General features: G+C 38.0%; 1 protein-coding gene across 1 annotated transcript in view; it reads right to left on the bottom strand.

The window, feature by feature from the left end:
* LOC110543942 (cytochrome P450 3A1-like) overlaps window positions 1-14,114 on the bottom strand; it is a 50,438-nt gene that overhangs the window by 20,853 nt on the left and 15,471 nt on the right. The window lies entirely within an intron of this gene.

Here is a 14,114-nt window from a genome sequence, read left to right on the forward strand (position 1 = left end):
ATGTTGGAGAAGAGTTTTTTTTTTTTTTTTTTTTTTTTTTTTTTTTTTTTTTTTTATTTCCACAGGTCATGAAAGAGTATAGATTCCATCAAAATTTATAAAGTTACAATTTGAATAAGAGAAGCTTGCACTTGAAAGACACAACACAAAATAGGAAGAGATGCAGAGAGACATCAATGCTGAAAAGAGAGGAAATTGATCCCCTTGCATGGGGACAGCTCAACAAACTGGCCAATGGGGGAAAAAAAGACATATTATTCAGCAGACTGGTAGACTGGAAAACCTTGATGCTGAAATGGACATTTTCTGAAGGACGGATGATGAGGACTGCAATTATGAGGGGTCATTGCAGTAAAAGTTTGTCATATGGACTATTAAATTTATGAGCTTGATAATTGTTTCTGCTGTAATCATTAAACTGTGTGTATTTTTTAGCTTAAATAGATATGGAGACGATGTAGAAAATTTTTCAACCAGGAACATGGCTGCTTTGGCAAGGGATCACATCCAAAGACTGTCTAGGTCCTTGTGACCTAGTGGAATAGAGACACACTCTGGATTACAATATGTTATGGCTGGAATATAGTCACACCATTATTCCTAAACAATGAAAGTATGGTTCATTGATAAAAGAAATCAGCTATGTTTGAAAGTGATGTCTAATTGAAGAGCCTTAGTAAGTATGTTTTTTTTTTTTTTAATAAATATAGAAATGTTATGTGAAAAAAAAAAGAATGTGGAACAAAGAGAACCCTCCTCCATTTCTGATGGGAATGTAAACTTGTACAGCTTTGGAAAGCAATCTGTAGGTTTCTTAAAAGTTCAGTGTCCAAGTGGGTTACATAGTAATGGAAAGAGGGACTGCCTCTGAAATAATCTGATTGGCCTGCTCTTTAATCACCTCCCCCTGAGGGGGAAGCAGCCTTACCCAGGCCACAGAAAAGGATAATGCAGCCACTTTTGATGAAAACTGATAGACTAAGATAAGAAAGGAGAGGAGAACCTCCCCTATCAGTGGACTTGGGGAGGTGCATGCATGCAGAAAGGGAAGGGAGGGTGGGATTCAGGAGGGGCTTATGGGGGGATACAAAATGAATAAATTGTAATTAATAAAGACATTTTAAAAAGTTAAAAAAAAGTTCAGGAATAGTTGTACCTCAAGACCTAGTTGTGCCACTCCTGGGCTGGGCACATATACAAAAGATGCTCAAGTATACAACAAGGACATTTACTCAACCATGTTCATAGCAGCTTTATTCATAATAGCCAGAATCTGGAAAAACCCAGATATCTCTCAACTGAAGAATGGATGAAGAAACTGTTATATATACACGATGGAATACTTCTCAGCTATTGAAAACAAGAGCATTGTGAAATTTGAAGGCAAACTTGAAAAAGTCATCCTGAGTGAAGTAACTGAGAAGCAGAAAGATACTCGTGGTGTGTACTCAACAATAAGAGGATATTAGCCATAAATACAAGAAAGCCATACCAAAATTGTCAGACCCAAAGGAGATAACAACAAAGAGGACCCAAGGGAGGGTGCTTTAATCATACTCAGAAGGGGAAATATAATAGATAGCAGAAGTGATTGAAGAAAGGGATCAAGGTAGGAAAGGGAGCATGGAGAGAAATGAGGATGGAGATCAGACTTTGGGAAAGTGGAGGCAAAAGAACAGAGGGAAGAGAAACTGAATGGGGCATCCCTGACAAGCTGGAGACCTATGATAAGGTAGGCCTCTGGAAGAATATGGGGTGACTCTAGCTGAGATGACTAGTAGCAGAGGTCATGGAGACTGAAGAGGACACCCTCTAACTAAATAGGACTCCTTGTAGAGGGAGGGGAACACCAAACAACACACAAAAATGTCAACTCAAAATTTACTCTACCTACAAGATGCACAAGGATAAAGACAGAGCAAAGATTGAGGGAATCAACAACTAATGCCTGCCCCAACCTGAGACCCACAACAGAGAGAGAACAAATTCCTGCCACTATTAATGATACTCTGCTGTGCTGGCAGACAGGAGCCTAGCATAGCTGTACTCAGAGCCTCCAGCCAGCAGCAAATCAAAACAGATGCTGAGACTCAGATCCAAACACTGGGTAAAGCATAGGGAGTCTTGTGGAAAAGTCTGTGTGTTGGGGGGAGGGAGGAATAGAAGTATCTGGAGGCGACAGGATCTCCACAAGATGACCAACAGAAACAACCAACCAGGGCCCAGAGAGTCATGCTGAGACTGAAGCACTAAGGACCATGCATGGACTGGATCTAGGCACCCTATACAAATGTAACCAAGGCCTCATATGGGTTTCCTAATAAGGGGAGCAAAGGCTGTCTTTGACATGGACTGTGTTGCCTGCTTTTTGATTGCTTATGTTTGGTGGGGCTGCCTCAACAGGGGAAGAGGATGCACTCAGTCCTTATGAAATTTGATGTGCTCGAGTGGATTGGTAGGGGGCACTCCTTACTGATGAGTACGGGAGGGAAATGGTGGGAAGGAGGGAGAGTGGGACCTAAAGGTGGGAAGGGAGAGGCTGTACTTGGGATGTAAAAAGAAGAAATGAAATAATTAATTAAAAAATAAAGAAAGAAATTAATGAAGCACCTATAACAGCTTCTCCAAGGCTCAGATAATGTTTGGAAGAAAGGGCAGAAAGAGCATGAGAGCAAGAAAGTAGATAGGAGAGCAGCCAAACGCTGACTTCTGTACTTTTGAATTCACCGCAGGTGTGATTACTTCCTGAGGCCTGTGCATGATTTCACTGTCAGCACTCCAGCAGGAAGTTTAAGGTCCTGACCAGTCTGAGGATGTACATATAGCCAGTTTCTGGAGAGTGAAAGCAAAATGGCCTAATGGTAAAAGCACCTGATGATATCAGCTCAATCCCTGGGACCTACATGGTGGAATGAGGGAACTGACTGCCACAAGTTGCTGTCTGACCTTACATGTGTGCCAAAGCACATATGCTCCTCTCTGACAAATAAATCAATATAATAAAAAAAAATCAAAAAGAAAATAGTTGATCTCATGAAACTGAAAAGTTTCTGTAAAGCAAAGGACACTATCTTCAGAACAAAACGACAGCCTATAGACTGGGAAAGGATCTTCCACAACGCTATATCTGAAAGAGGACTAATATCCAGAATATATAAAGAACTCAAGAAGTTAAACAGCAACAAATCAAGTAATCCAATTAAAAATTGGAGTACAGAGATAAACAGAGAATTCTCTATAGAGGAATATAGAATGGCAGAGAAATACTTAAATAAATGTTCAATGTCCTTAGTCATCAAGGAAATGCATATCAAAACAACCCTGAAATTTCACCTTATACCCATCAGAGTTGCTAAGATAAAATACTCAATAGACAACACATGCTATAGAAGATGTGGAGAAAGGAGAACACTTCTTCATTGCTGGTGGGAATGTAAACTTGTACAACCACTTTCAAAATCAATCTGGTGCTTTCTCAGACAGTTAAGAATCATGCTGCATCAAGATTCAGCTATACCACTCCTAGGCATATATCCAAAAGATGCTCAAGGACACAACAAGGACATTTGCTCAACCATGTTTGTAACAGCTTTATTTGTAATAGCTAGAATCTGGAAACAACTCAAATGCCCGTCAACTGAGGAAAGGACACAGAAATTGTGGTATGTTGACAAAATGGAATATTACTCAGCAATTAAAAGCAAGGAAATCATGAAATGTGCAGGCAAATGATGGGAATCTAGAAAATATCATTCTGAGTGAGGTATCCTAGAAACAGAAAGACTGACATAGTATGTTCTTGTTATACTGTCCTTTTGGAATGTATACACCTTATCTTCTTCGTTCAAGTGCTGATTTCTCTCCCCTACTATCTTTTCAAACCGGACATTGCATTATGATGCTTATTCTGTACATCACCTATCTCAAGTTTGTGAAAACATGCCACTATTTGTTCCATAAATTGTCAGTTAAAACAACCAGCCACATTGCTGAGCAATGGAGAGGATAGGGTGGGACATCCTTGTCCAAAAACGGGGGAAGAGGAAGGAAGTAGGAGGGAGGAGAGTCCTGGAATCACATGGAGAAATGAACCAGACCTAAGATATCACTAAAAGCAAGTATAATGGGTGAATCTGAATGGTAGGAAATTATGCAGGCTTGGAGGTTTTGGATGCAGTGACTATTGCCCAGCATTGTGTTCTAGGTTACTTAAAAATATCCTAGTCTCTGTGTGGTGATTTGGTTATACAGCTGTTTAGGGTAACCGAAGCTTTACTAAAATATGTATCAATAGTATATATTAATATGCCACAACAAAATGGTGCCCAACAAATCTAAGTATCCACATCCTTTAAATCATACTTTATCATAATTTGGTAGGGGGAATAAGCTCCCGGTGACATAACATAAACTTAAAACCTAAAAACTCCCAGGTCAATTACTGTCTTTTTAAGAGAGACTCTTAAACAGGCCCTGGAACAAAAGGCAGCCTACTCTGGGCGGGCCTGAGACTTAATATAACAAAACTGGATGCCACTACAATCTAACAGGATGGAAAAAAAACAATAAAACAGACTTCTTAGAGAAATTATGACTATGGTTACATCCATAGCCCTCAATTTAACTTTAATCATTGGATTAGCCTCTTATGTCTTCTCTAAGGCAAAGGTTTTAGAAAAGATATTAGAAGAATATAAAGAAAAAAAAATGAAGGTTGAAAACAGGTCATAAAACAAGCAATAAAAAAACTTACAGAATAGAATAAACAATAGGAACATAGGGCAGAGGTTTTAGAAAAGATACTGAAGAAAAACTAGAACAATATAAAGAAAAATTAAAAGTTGGAAGCAAAGCATAAAACAAGAGATTCAAGAGATTATTGAACAAAACAAACAACAGAGAGATAGGTATGAAATATGGGAGCAGACTTTAAGAGAAGAGTTTAGAATACTAAGTAAAGAAAATACTAAGGCAGAAGCAAGAGACAAAAATAAAGAAAACAAACGTTAGCTTATCCAGTCAGTATACAGCAGATATCAGCAGATGATGATCATCCACATGATTATCATGAAGCTTAATGGTGTCCTGTGGAAGTGCTAGATCTGAGGAAATTTAAGGAAAGTGTCACTAATTTTGGGATGCATTCACCATTTGTAAAACAAATGCTGACTTTCTGGTCAATCAAAAGTAGAGAAATCCCAAAGGACTGAGAGGATAGGGCAAAGGCAATAGTAGAACCTGGGCCATATTTACAATGGCTATCATGGTGGAGAGAAGAGACTAGAGAGATCACATGCAAAAATAGCTAGAGGTGCTGGTGTTTCTAAGGAACAGCTACTTGGTGATGGTTTTATGCTGACACAGAGATACAAGCTATATATAAAATGAAGAAACTTTACCATTATGTCACCTAACAGCCTTAAATGCCTGGGACAAGGTTGAGGAATCAGGAAAAAGGCTTGAGCCATTCTCCCAGGTCATCCAAGGTCCAAGTGAAACATTCACTAACTTTTTGCAAAGATTGACTTCAGCTGTGGATAGAAGTATATCACATCCACTAGCTAGAAAAGCACTAATGGAATCTTTAGCTTTTGAAAATACTAATTCTGAATGCAAAGAGGTAATAAATCCATAGAGAATTACAGCTGCCATTGTTACTGCCATCTCATTGGCGGCTGTTGGAGCTACCACCGCGGCATTAGCCATGAGTCAAACTGTGCAGACTGCTCAGACCCTGAATAATCTTTTAGCCAATGTAGCTCATGCCTTAGATGTACAAAAAGGAATTAATGCTCAACTAAAAGGAGGCTTGATGGTGTTCAATCAGAGGATTGACCTCGTGCAGGAGCAAATTGATACCCTATGGCAAATCGTTCAACTTGGCTGTCAAAGGAAGTATGCTGGACTTTGTGTCACTAACATACAATATGAGAATTTTTCCTGTGCTGCAAATCTGTCTAAACAATTGTCTAGCTATATTTTAGGTAATTTGACTGGAGAATTCGATACTATGATGGAGCAGCTGAGAGTGGCCATTGTCATGGTAAATTCTACCAGAGTGGACGCAGGACTAGCCACAGGATTATCACCATGGATTGCTGCAGCCATGAATCATCTGAAGGAATGGGCGGGCATGGGAGCGTTAGCAGGCCTTCTGGTGTTGGTCTCCTTGGTTTGCCTGTGGTATATATGCAAGATTAGAGTCTCACAACAGCGTAATGCAGCCATGACCATTCAGGCCTTTACAACCATTGAAGCAGGATAGTCTCCCCAAGCATGGGAGCTAAAATGTTAAGCTCAGGATGCGAGGCTAAGCACTGCACTCAGGGTCAGCAGCTTTCTACCCAGAGAAGAGCAAGTCTGATTGCATGCGCGTTGATGCCCCAGGTCCCGCCTCTGAGAAAAAGGTATCAGACAGGTCTGATGCTCTTTGGGTGGATGACACCTAAATGAACATCGGTACAAAGTCCCAATTTATTTCTAATATCAGAGATCTGACCTCTACTCTTGCCTGATGCATCTAAAACAAAAAGGGGGAACTGTAGAGAGCTGCATAATGCCATGCCTTAAAGATGGAGCTGGTTTCCGCCTTCCACCTTCCCGATGGTAAGTGCTCTCTGTCACAAACAACTCCATATTTGGCTAAGGGTGAGGATCTGGCTTGCTTCTGTGTATGTGGACCTATCTGCACTGCCCACGTGGCACGCTGGGGTTGGCTACCCAGAGGCTATTTAAGCTGTGGGCTGGCTTTCCCCATGGTCAGAAGATTTTTTAAGGTTCCTGAATAAACTGAATTGAAAAAAAAAAAAAAAAGAGTAAGATTTGCACCAATAGATGAATGGTTTAGACATACAATTGACATCAGACCTCATTGACCCAATTTGGCCTTGATAGGAGAAGCTACCTCTAAAGACCTTGGGAAATGTCTTAATTCTGATGGGCAAGGTTGCTACAAAGGAAATTACTGAGAAAACCAAAATTATTCAAAAGGGAGCCTATGCTTCCAAATATGCAGAATATTTGGCAAGATTCGACATTGGATTAGTGAATGTAGAACAGTCACAGATAAATGGGGTAATTCTTTATCCAAAAATGCTGAAGGGGACCTCTCATAGGCCCTAAAACAAGACATGGATACTCCTCCACAAGAAAGTTAAATGCCACTGCTCTGGAAATAAACATTAAAAACTTAGTGAGGCCAGAGCAGGTTTTATAGTTAAATCAAAAAACCAGGAAGGGAACAAAAAATAAATATATTGGAAAACCTCTATAAATGATCAAAGGCCAAAGTTAAAGATAATTTTAAATAATATTGAAATTGAAGGCATGGTGGATACTGGGGCTGATGTCACAATTATCACTCCTAAATCCTGGCCCCAAATTGGCCACTTCAAGAAGTGGATATCCAATTTTAAGGAGTTGGAACTTTGTCTAAAGTAAAACAAAGTGTCAGATGGCTTAAATGTACAGGACAAAAAGGTCAAATAGGAAAATTAAGTCCATACGTTGCTGAGATAGCCAAAAACTCAAGGGGAAGAGATCTGTTACAATAATGGAAAACCCAGATTAACATCCCCTGAATGTCAGAGACAAGCCAAAAAGCAGGTAATACTCCTGATAAAGAAGTTTAAAATATTTTTTAAATGTCATCAAAAACAGTTACAGACTGTCCAGGCTATCCATAAACAAAATACAGCAGAGGCATTCCTTTCAACTTCATGTTGGGAAGGCCCTGCTAATAAAACTTCCACAGCCTTACCACTAAAGTGGTTGGCCTACCAACCTATTTGGATTGAACAATGATCTATGAGTAAAGTAAAATTACTGGCACTAGAACAGCTAGTCCTGGAACAGCTGGAGGCTCATCATACAGAGGAGTACAACAGCCCTTGCAATGCTCCTGTATTTGTCATCGAAGAGAAATCTGGCAAATGGAGGATGTCAACAGATCTCAGAGCAATTAACAAAATTATTCAGCCAATGGGATCATTACAATCCGGAATCCCATTGCCTTCCTTGTTACCTAAGGAATGGCCTATTTTAGTGATCGATTTAAAGAATTGCTTTTTCAGAGTTCCTTTACATGAACATGATAGGGAAAGGTTTGCTTTCTCAGTACCCACTTTGAATAGAAGCTGTCCAATAAAGAGATATCACTAGAGGGTCTTACCACAGTGGATGTTGAACAGTCCTACTTTGTGCCAATATTTTGTACAATGGCTGTTGAAGATAAATTGTAAGCAATTGCCCCAATCCATATTTACCACTACATGGATGATATCTTATTAGCTGATTCATATAGGAAAACTTTAGAAAATATTTTTGATGAAATAAATAGAACTTGGCCTTGTTGGGGATTACAGATTACAAAGAGGAGATTCTATTAATTACCTAGGATACAAAATAAGTCTACAGAAAATTCGACCACTAAAAGTGCAAATTAAAAGAACCCAAATAAGAACTCTTAATGATTTTCAAAAAATTGCTGGGAGATATTAACTGGCTATGGCCTACCATTGGTTTAGCTACTCAAGGGTTAAGTAACTTATTTAAAACCTTATAAGGTGATAAGGACTTACATAGTCCAAGAATGTTATCAACTGAAGCTGAAAAGGAATTGGCTCTGGCAAAAAGGAAATTACAAGATGCATATATAGGCCATATTGATCCAAAGAGGGCCCATATTTTAGTTATCTTGCCTTCCACTCATTTGCCCACAGGAATTCTTATGCAGAAGGACTGTGTCTTAGAATGGATATTTTAGCACACAAACAAAATAAAAATCAAAACCTGTATAGAAAAGGTTTCTGAATTGATCCTAAAAGGAAAAATGAGACTTCATTGATTCGCTGGAATAGATCCAGCTGAAATTGTGGTTCCCTTTGCCAGTGCTGAGATTGTGTCATTGTGGGAAGAAAATGGATATTGGCAAAGAGCATGCTGTGCGTTTTTGGGAAAATCAACAACAGATACCCAAAAAGCAAGTGACTTCAGTTTATAAAAAGAACCAACTGGATTCCAATTCTCCCTATTATAATAAAAGGAACTGCAATTTTATATGCATGCTAATCAATAAAAAAGGGTAGCTTATAAGTCAGAAAATCTCAGTAAAGTGGTGGAGAGTCCCTATGATGCAGTTCAAAAATCAGAATTATATGCAATTCTCTTGGTGTTATCCGATTTTCAAGAATCTCTTGAAATATAGTCACTGACTCTCAATGTGCTTAATGAGTTGTTCTGCATATAGAAACTGTAGATAATTCAGACCTAACGTCACTGTTTCTTCAATTACAATAAGTAATCAGAAATAGAAATAATCTATTGTATATAACACATATCAAATCTCATATGGGTCTACCAGGCACTCTAGCAAAAGGCAATGATGAAATCGATAACTTTTTTTTTTTTTAGGGCTAGGTTTTATTTTATTGTAACATTAAAAGATGAATTTATTATCTCTAAGCTATATATACTGACACACAAGATTTTAAAAGTCTGTTTAAAATGCTCCCACAGTCCTCAAAGCACTCATTTGACCACAAGTAATGATAAAGAGACTCTCTTGTAATCAGCAGCAGGATTGGAGTTGAGCTACCCATCATCATATCAGAATAGCAAATCAAAACTCCTTATAGCTGCACAGAACTGTGATAAGCTGAGACCTACAGTCCAGTAAATGTGCAATACTTGGAGCAATAAGAAAGATTTTCAGCTTTATCCAGAAGCAAATTACCTTTGTTTGTCACTGTCTTGAGGGGTGGGGTTGGCTACCCAGAGGCTATTTAAACTGTGGGCTGGCTTTCCCCAGGGTCAGATGATTGTTCAAGGTTCCTGAATAAACTGCATTGAAAAACAAAACAAAACAAAACAAAAAAACCACTTCATGTTATTCGAAGCATTCATATGCCCATAAGTGGGACATCACTGGGACTCTTGTAATTAACACTGGACTAGTGACCTGAGCTGCCTGTCAGCGAATCAGAGGAAATACCTTGTCTCCTACTAGTACAACAAAAATGCATGCTGCTGAGCTATAATTTGTGTTAGTAATATAAGTCCATCCTCTACCTGATTATGTAGCTTGGTCACATTTTTAGCAAGTGTCCTCATTTATCTGAAGTAATCATAGGTTCTTGATTCTGACTAGGAAATCGATAACTATTGATAGGAAGCATGTTAGAGGCCTCAGAATTTCTTCAAAAAAACAAACAAAAAACAAAAAACAAAAAAAAAAAAACACCATGTCAACAACAAAGGTTTAAAAAGAGAGTTTTCTATCACTTGGCAACAAGCCAAAGAAATTGTGAGGAAATGTCCCTCTTGTTCTTTACAGAATCAAACTCCACTACCTGCAGGAAGTAACCCTAAAGGTAATCAAAGAAATAAAATTTGGTGAATGGATATGCTTTATTTTACAGAGTTTGGTAAACTGAAATATGTGCACCATACTATAGACACATATTCAGGGTTTCAACAGGCAACAACCTTAAGCTCTGAAAAGGCTGATTCAGTTATTATGCATTTATTAGAAGTGAAGGCAATTATGAGCATACCTAAACAAATTAAGACTGATAATGCTATAGCATATGTCTCTAATAAAATGGAAAGATTTTTTTACATATTGCAAGATAAAGCATGTAACAGGTATACCTCACAATCCTACTGGTCAAGCAGTCATTGAAAGATCCAATTGTACTTTCAGGGACAAGCTTAACAGAGAGGGGTGTTAAAGAAAAACAGAGATAAATTACATTATGTTTTATTGACTTTACATTTCTTAAATGTTAATTAACAACAAACAACAGCTACAGAGACACACTGGGTTATAAAAAAAATATCAAGTTATTTCAGCCTATATATTTCAAAGATACACCAACTTCACAATGGAGAGGGAATATGTTATGCTGGGGAAGAGTTTTGGGGTATGTTCATACAGAAGAAGAAAAATTATGGGTTCCTTCAAAACTAATTTATAATTTTAGAACTGTATAATGCTTGTGAGAATTTATATGTTTGCACAACAAAAGGACCAGAGTGAAACAAGGTTATACCAAGGGATTTCTCTCTTTTCCTTTTTCTTTTCTCTATCTTTCTTTTTTTTTTTTTTTTGATAAGGAAAAAGGGGGTTGAAAAGAAAGAAAGGAGTATACAGAGATATCTTATGGGAATAAGACAAAAGGTACATTATCATCAAATCTACTCAACTTAGGGTTTTATTTGTTATTCTCAAACAAAGTTAATTTTAACTCTGGTATAGGATTTTGCATATTGATGCAAAATAAGTCTATTTTTGTTACATTGGTATAAGCTTTAATATACTGATACAAATTCAAGGTTACCTGCAATAATTTTAAACTGCTATTAAAACTGGTTAGGGTATTAGGTAATACAAGTTAATTCCTAGTTAATCAACTCATAGTCATGTCAGACAATAATTTATACAGTAGTATACATACTAGGTTTAACAGATAGATTTCATAGACAGATTGATTACATAAAGATAGGTAGTTTTAGTTGTCTGAGAAAGCGCCAGATTGCTTTCCAGAGTGGTTGTAGCTCAAGATCCAGCTATACCACTCCTAGGCATATATCCAAAAGATTCTCAAGTACACAATAAGGATATTTGCTCAACCATGTTTGAGTAGCTTTATTTGTAATAGCCAGAAGCTTGAAACAGCCCAGATGCCCTTTAACTGAAGAATATTACTCAGCAATAAAAAAAAAAAAAAAAAAAAAAAAAAAAAGAAAATCATGAAATTTGCAGGTAAATGGTGGGATCTGGAAAAGATCATCCTGAGTAAGCTGTCCCAGAAGCAGAAAAATGCACACCGTATATACTCACGCATATAGACATTTAATATAGGATAAACCTACTAAAATCTGTATACCTAAAGAAAATAATCAAGAGGGAGGACTCTTGTTAAAATGCTCAGTTCCTATCCAGAAAGGCAAAGAAGCTGGATATCGGAAGACGGAGAAAAGAAGGAACAAGTCAGGAGCAGGCTGAGGACCTCTGAAAAGCTCTGCCCTGCAGACTATCAATGCAGATGCTGAAACTTATGGGCAACCTTTGGGCAGAGTGCAGAGAATCTTAGGAAAGAAGTGGGAAACAGTAAGCTCTGGAGAGGACAGGAACTCCACAAGGAGAGCAACAGAACCAAAAAATCTGAGCACAGGGGTCTTTCCTGAGACTGATACTCCAGCCAAGGACTATGCATGGAGATAACCTAAGACCCCTGAGCAGATGTAGCCCATGGCAGTTCAGTATCCAAGTGGGTTCCATTGTAATAGGAACAGGGACTGTCTCTGACATGAACTGATTGGCCTGCTCTTTAATTACCTCCTCCTGAAGGGGAAGCAGCATTACCAGGCCACAAAAGAAGACAATGCAGCCACTCCTGATAAGACCTAATTGACTAGGATCAGAAGGAAGGAAAAGAAGACCTCCCCTATCAGTGGACTTGGGGAGGGGCATGCATACAGAGGGTGGAGGAAGGGAAGGATTGGGATGGGAGGAGGGAGGGAACCACAGGGGGGATATAAAGGGAATAAAGTATAATTAATAAAGAAAAATGTAAAAATAAATAAAAAAAGATAGGTAGTCTTCAAAAACTTCAGAGAACTACAGAACACGGCAATTAAAAATGTCTGTATTATTTTAAAGATTTTTTGACAATGAGACAGGTTATCTCCTGATAGCACCCCTTCAACCTCAAAGAAGATGATGAGCATCAAAGAACCCCCATATGGTGATGTCTTCAAACATGGCAAATGAGCCACTCAGGTAAAGAGAATACCTTTGCTTCATGACAGACAGATTCTGACAAAAATTGATAAATTTATAAGCAGGACAAGTTGACTGCCAAACTCTGCTGAGACAGGGTAAGCAAGTCCTAAATAGTTCCTGCTTCACATTTATGTCTGTCAAATATTCTGAGACAGAAGGCTGAAGATGATGCTCTAACATAGAGAGTTATGGGTGACTGTTCAGGCAGTCTTTTTTGATACCTGCTGACATGAACTTCCTATTTACTCCAATAACTAATTCTATTCCTTCTCAAGTCTCTGATGGGGTTGAAGACCAAATACTCATAGTTCCACAATTAAGTTTAAGTTGTTTAGAATTTAAGAAAATGTTTTAATATAGTTAAAATCAATAGGGATAAAATTTAATTTAGGTATAGAATAAATTTGTCAAGATAGATAGTATAATCAGATACTTTCTCCTAAGTTGCTAAATACTCATCGACTGGACATTGCACATATAGATTTTGAGTAATAGTTTTCATAATTTCGTAATTATTATTGTTTTGAAAGAAAAGGAGCCTTTTATTTGACTTAAAGGGGAAAATGTTGATATAATGTTCTTTTGGAATACCTTAACCTTGTTCATTCAAATGCTGATTTCTCTCTCCCACTATCCGGTTTCAAATTGGACATTGCATTGTGATGCTTGTTCTAAGCATCACATGTCTCAGGTTTGTGTAAACATGCCACCATTTGTTCTCTAAATTTTCAATTAAAACAATAGGGTGGGTCATCCTTGTCCAAAAACGGGGGAAAAGGAAAGAAGTAGGAGTAGAGGAGGAGAATGTGGAGGGGAGGTCTTGGAACCACGTGGAGAATCATATCACTAAAACAAGTATAATGGATGAATCTGAATGGTAGGAAATTATGCAGGCTTGGAGGTTTTGGATGGAAAAACTATTGCCCAGCATTGTGTTCTAAGTTAATTAAATAAATCCTAGTCTCTGTGTGGTGATTTTGTTATAAAGCTGTTTAGGACTAACCACAGCTTTACTAAACGATATATCAACAGTAAATATTAATATATCACAATAGTATATACGAACATATAACTGGCTAATTAGACATATAATATAGGATAAACATACTAAAATTTTTACACCTAAAGAAGCTAAGAAAGAAGGAGGACCCTGGGTAAGATGATCAATCCCCTCCAAGAAAGGCAAACCAGATGGACATCGGAAGAGGGAAAACACAGGAAACAGGACAGGAGCCTACAACAGAGGGCCTCTGAAATACTACCCAGCAGGGTACCAAAGCAGATGCTGGAGCTCATATCCAAATTTTGGGCAGAGTGCAGAGAAACT

Source organism: Meriones unguiculatus, chromosome 9, assembly GCF_030254825.1.
Source record: "Meriones unguiculatus strain TT.TT164.6M chromosome 9, Bangor_MerUng_6.1, whole genome shotgun sequence".
Taxonomy (NCBI): Eukaryota; Metazoa; Chordata; class Mammalia; order Rodentia; family Muridae; genus Meriones; species Meriones unguiculatus.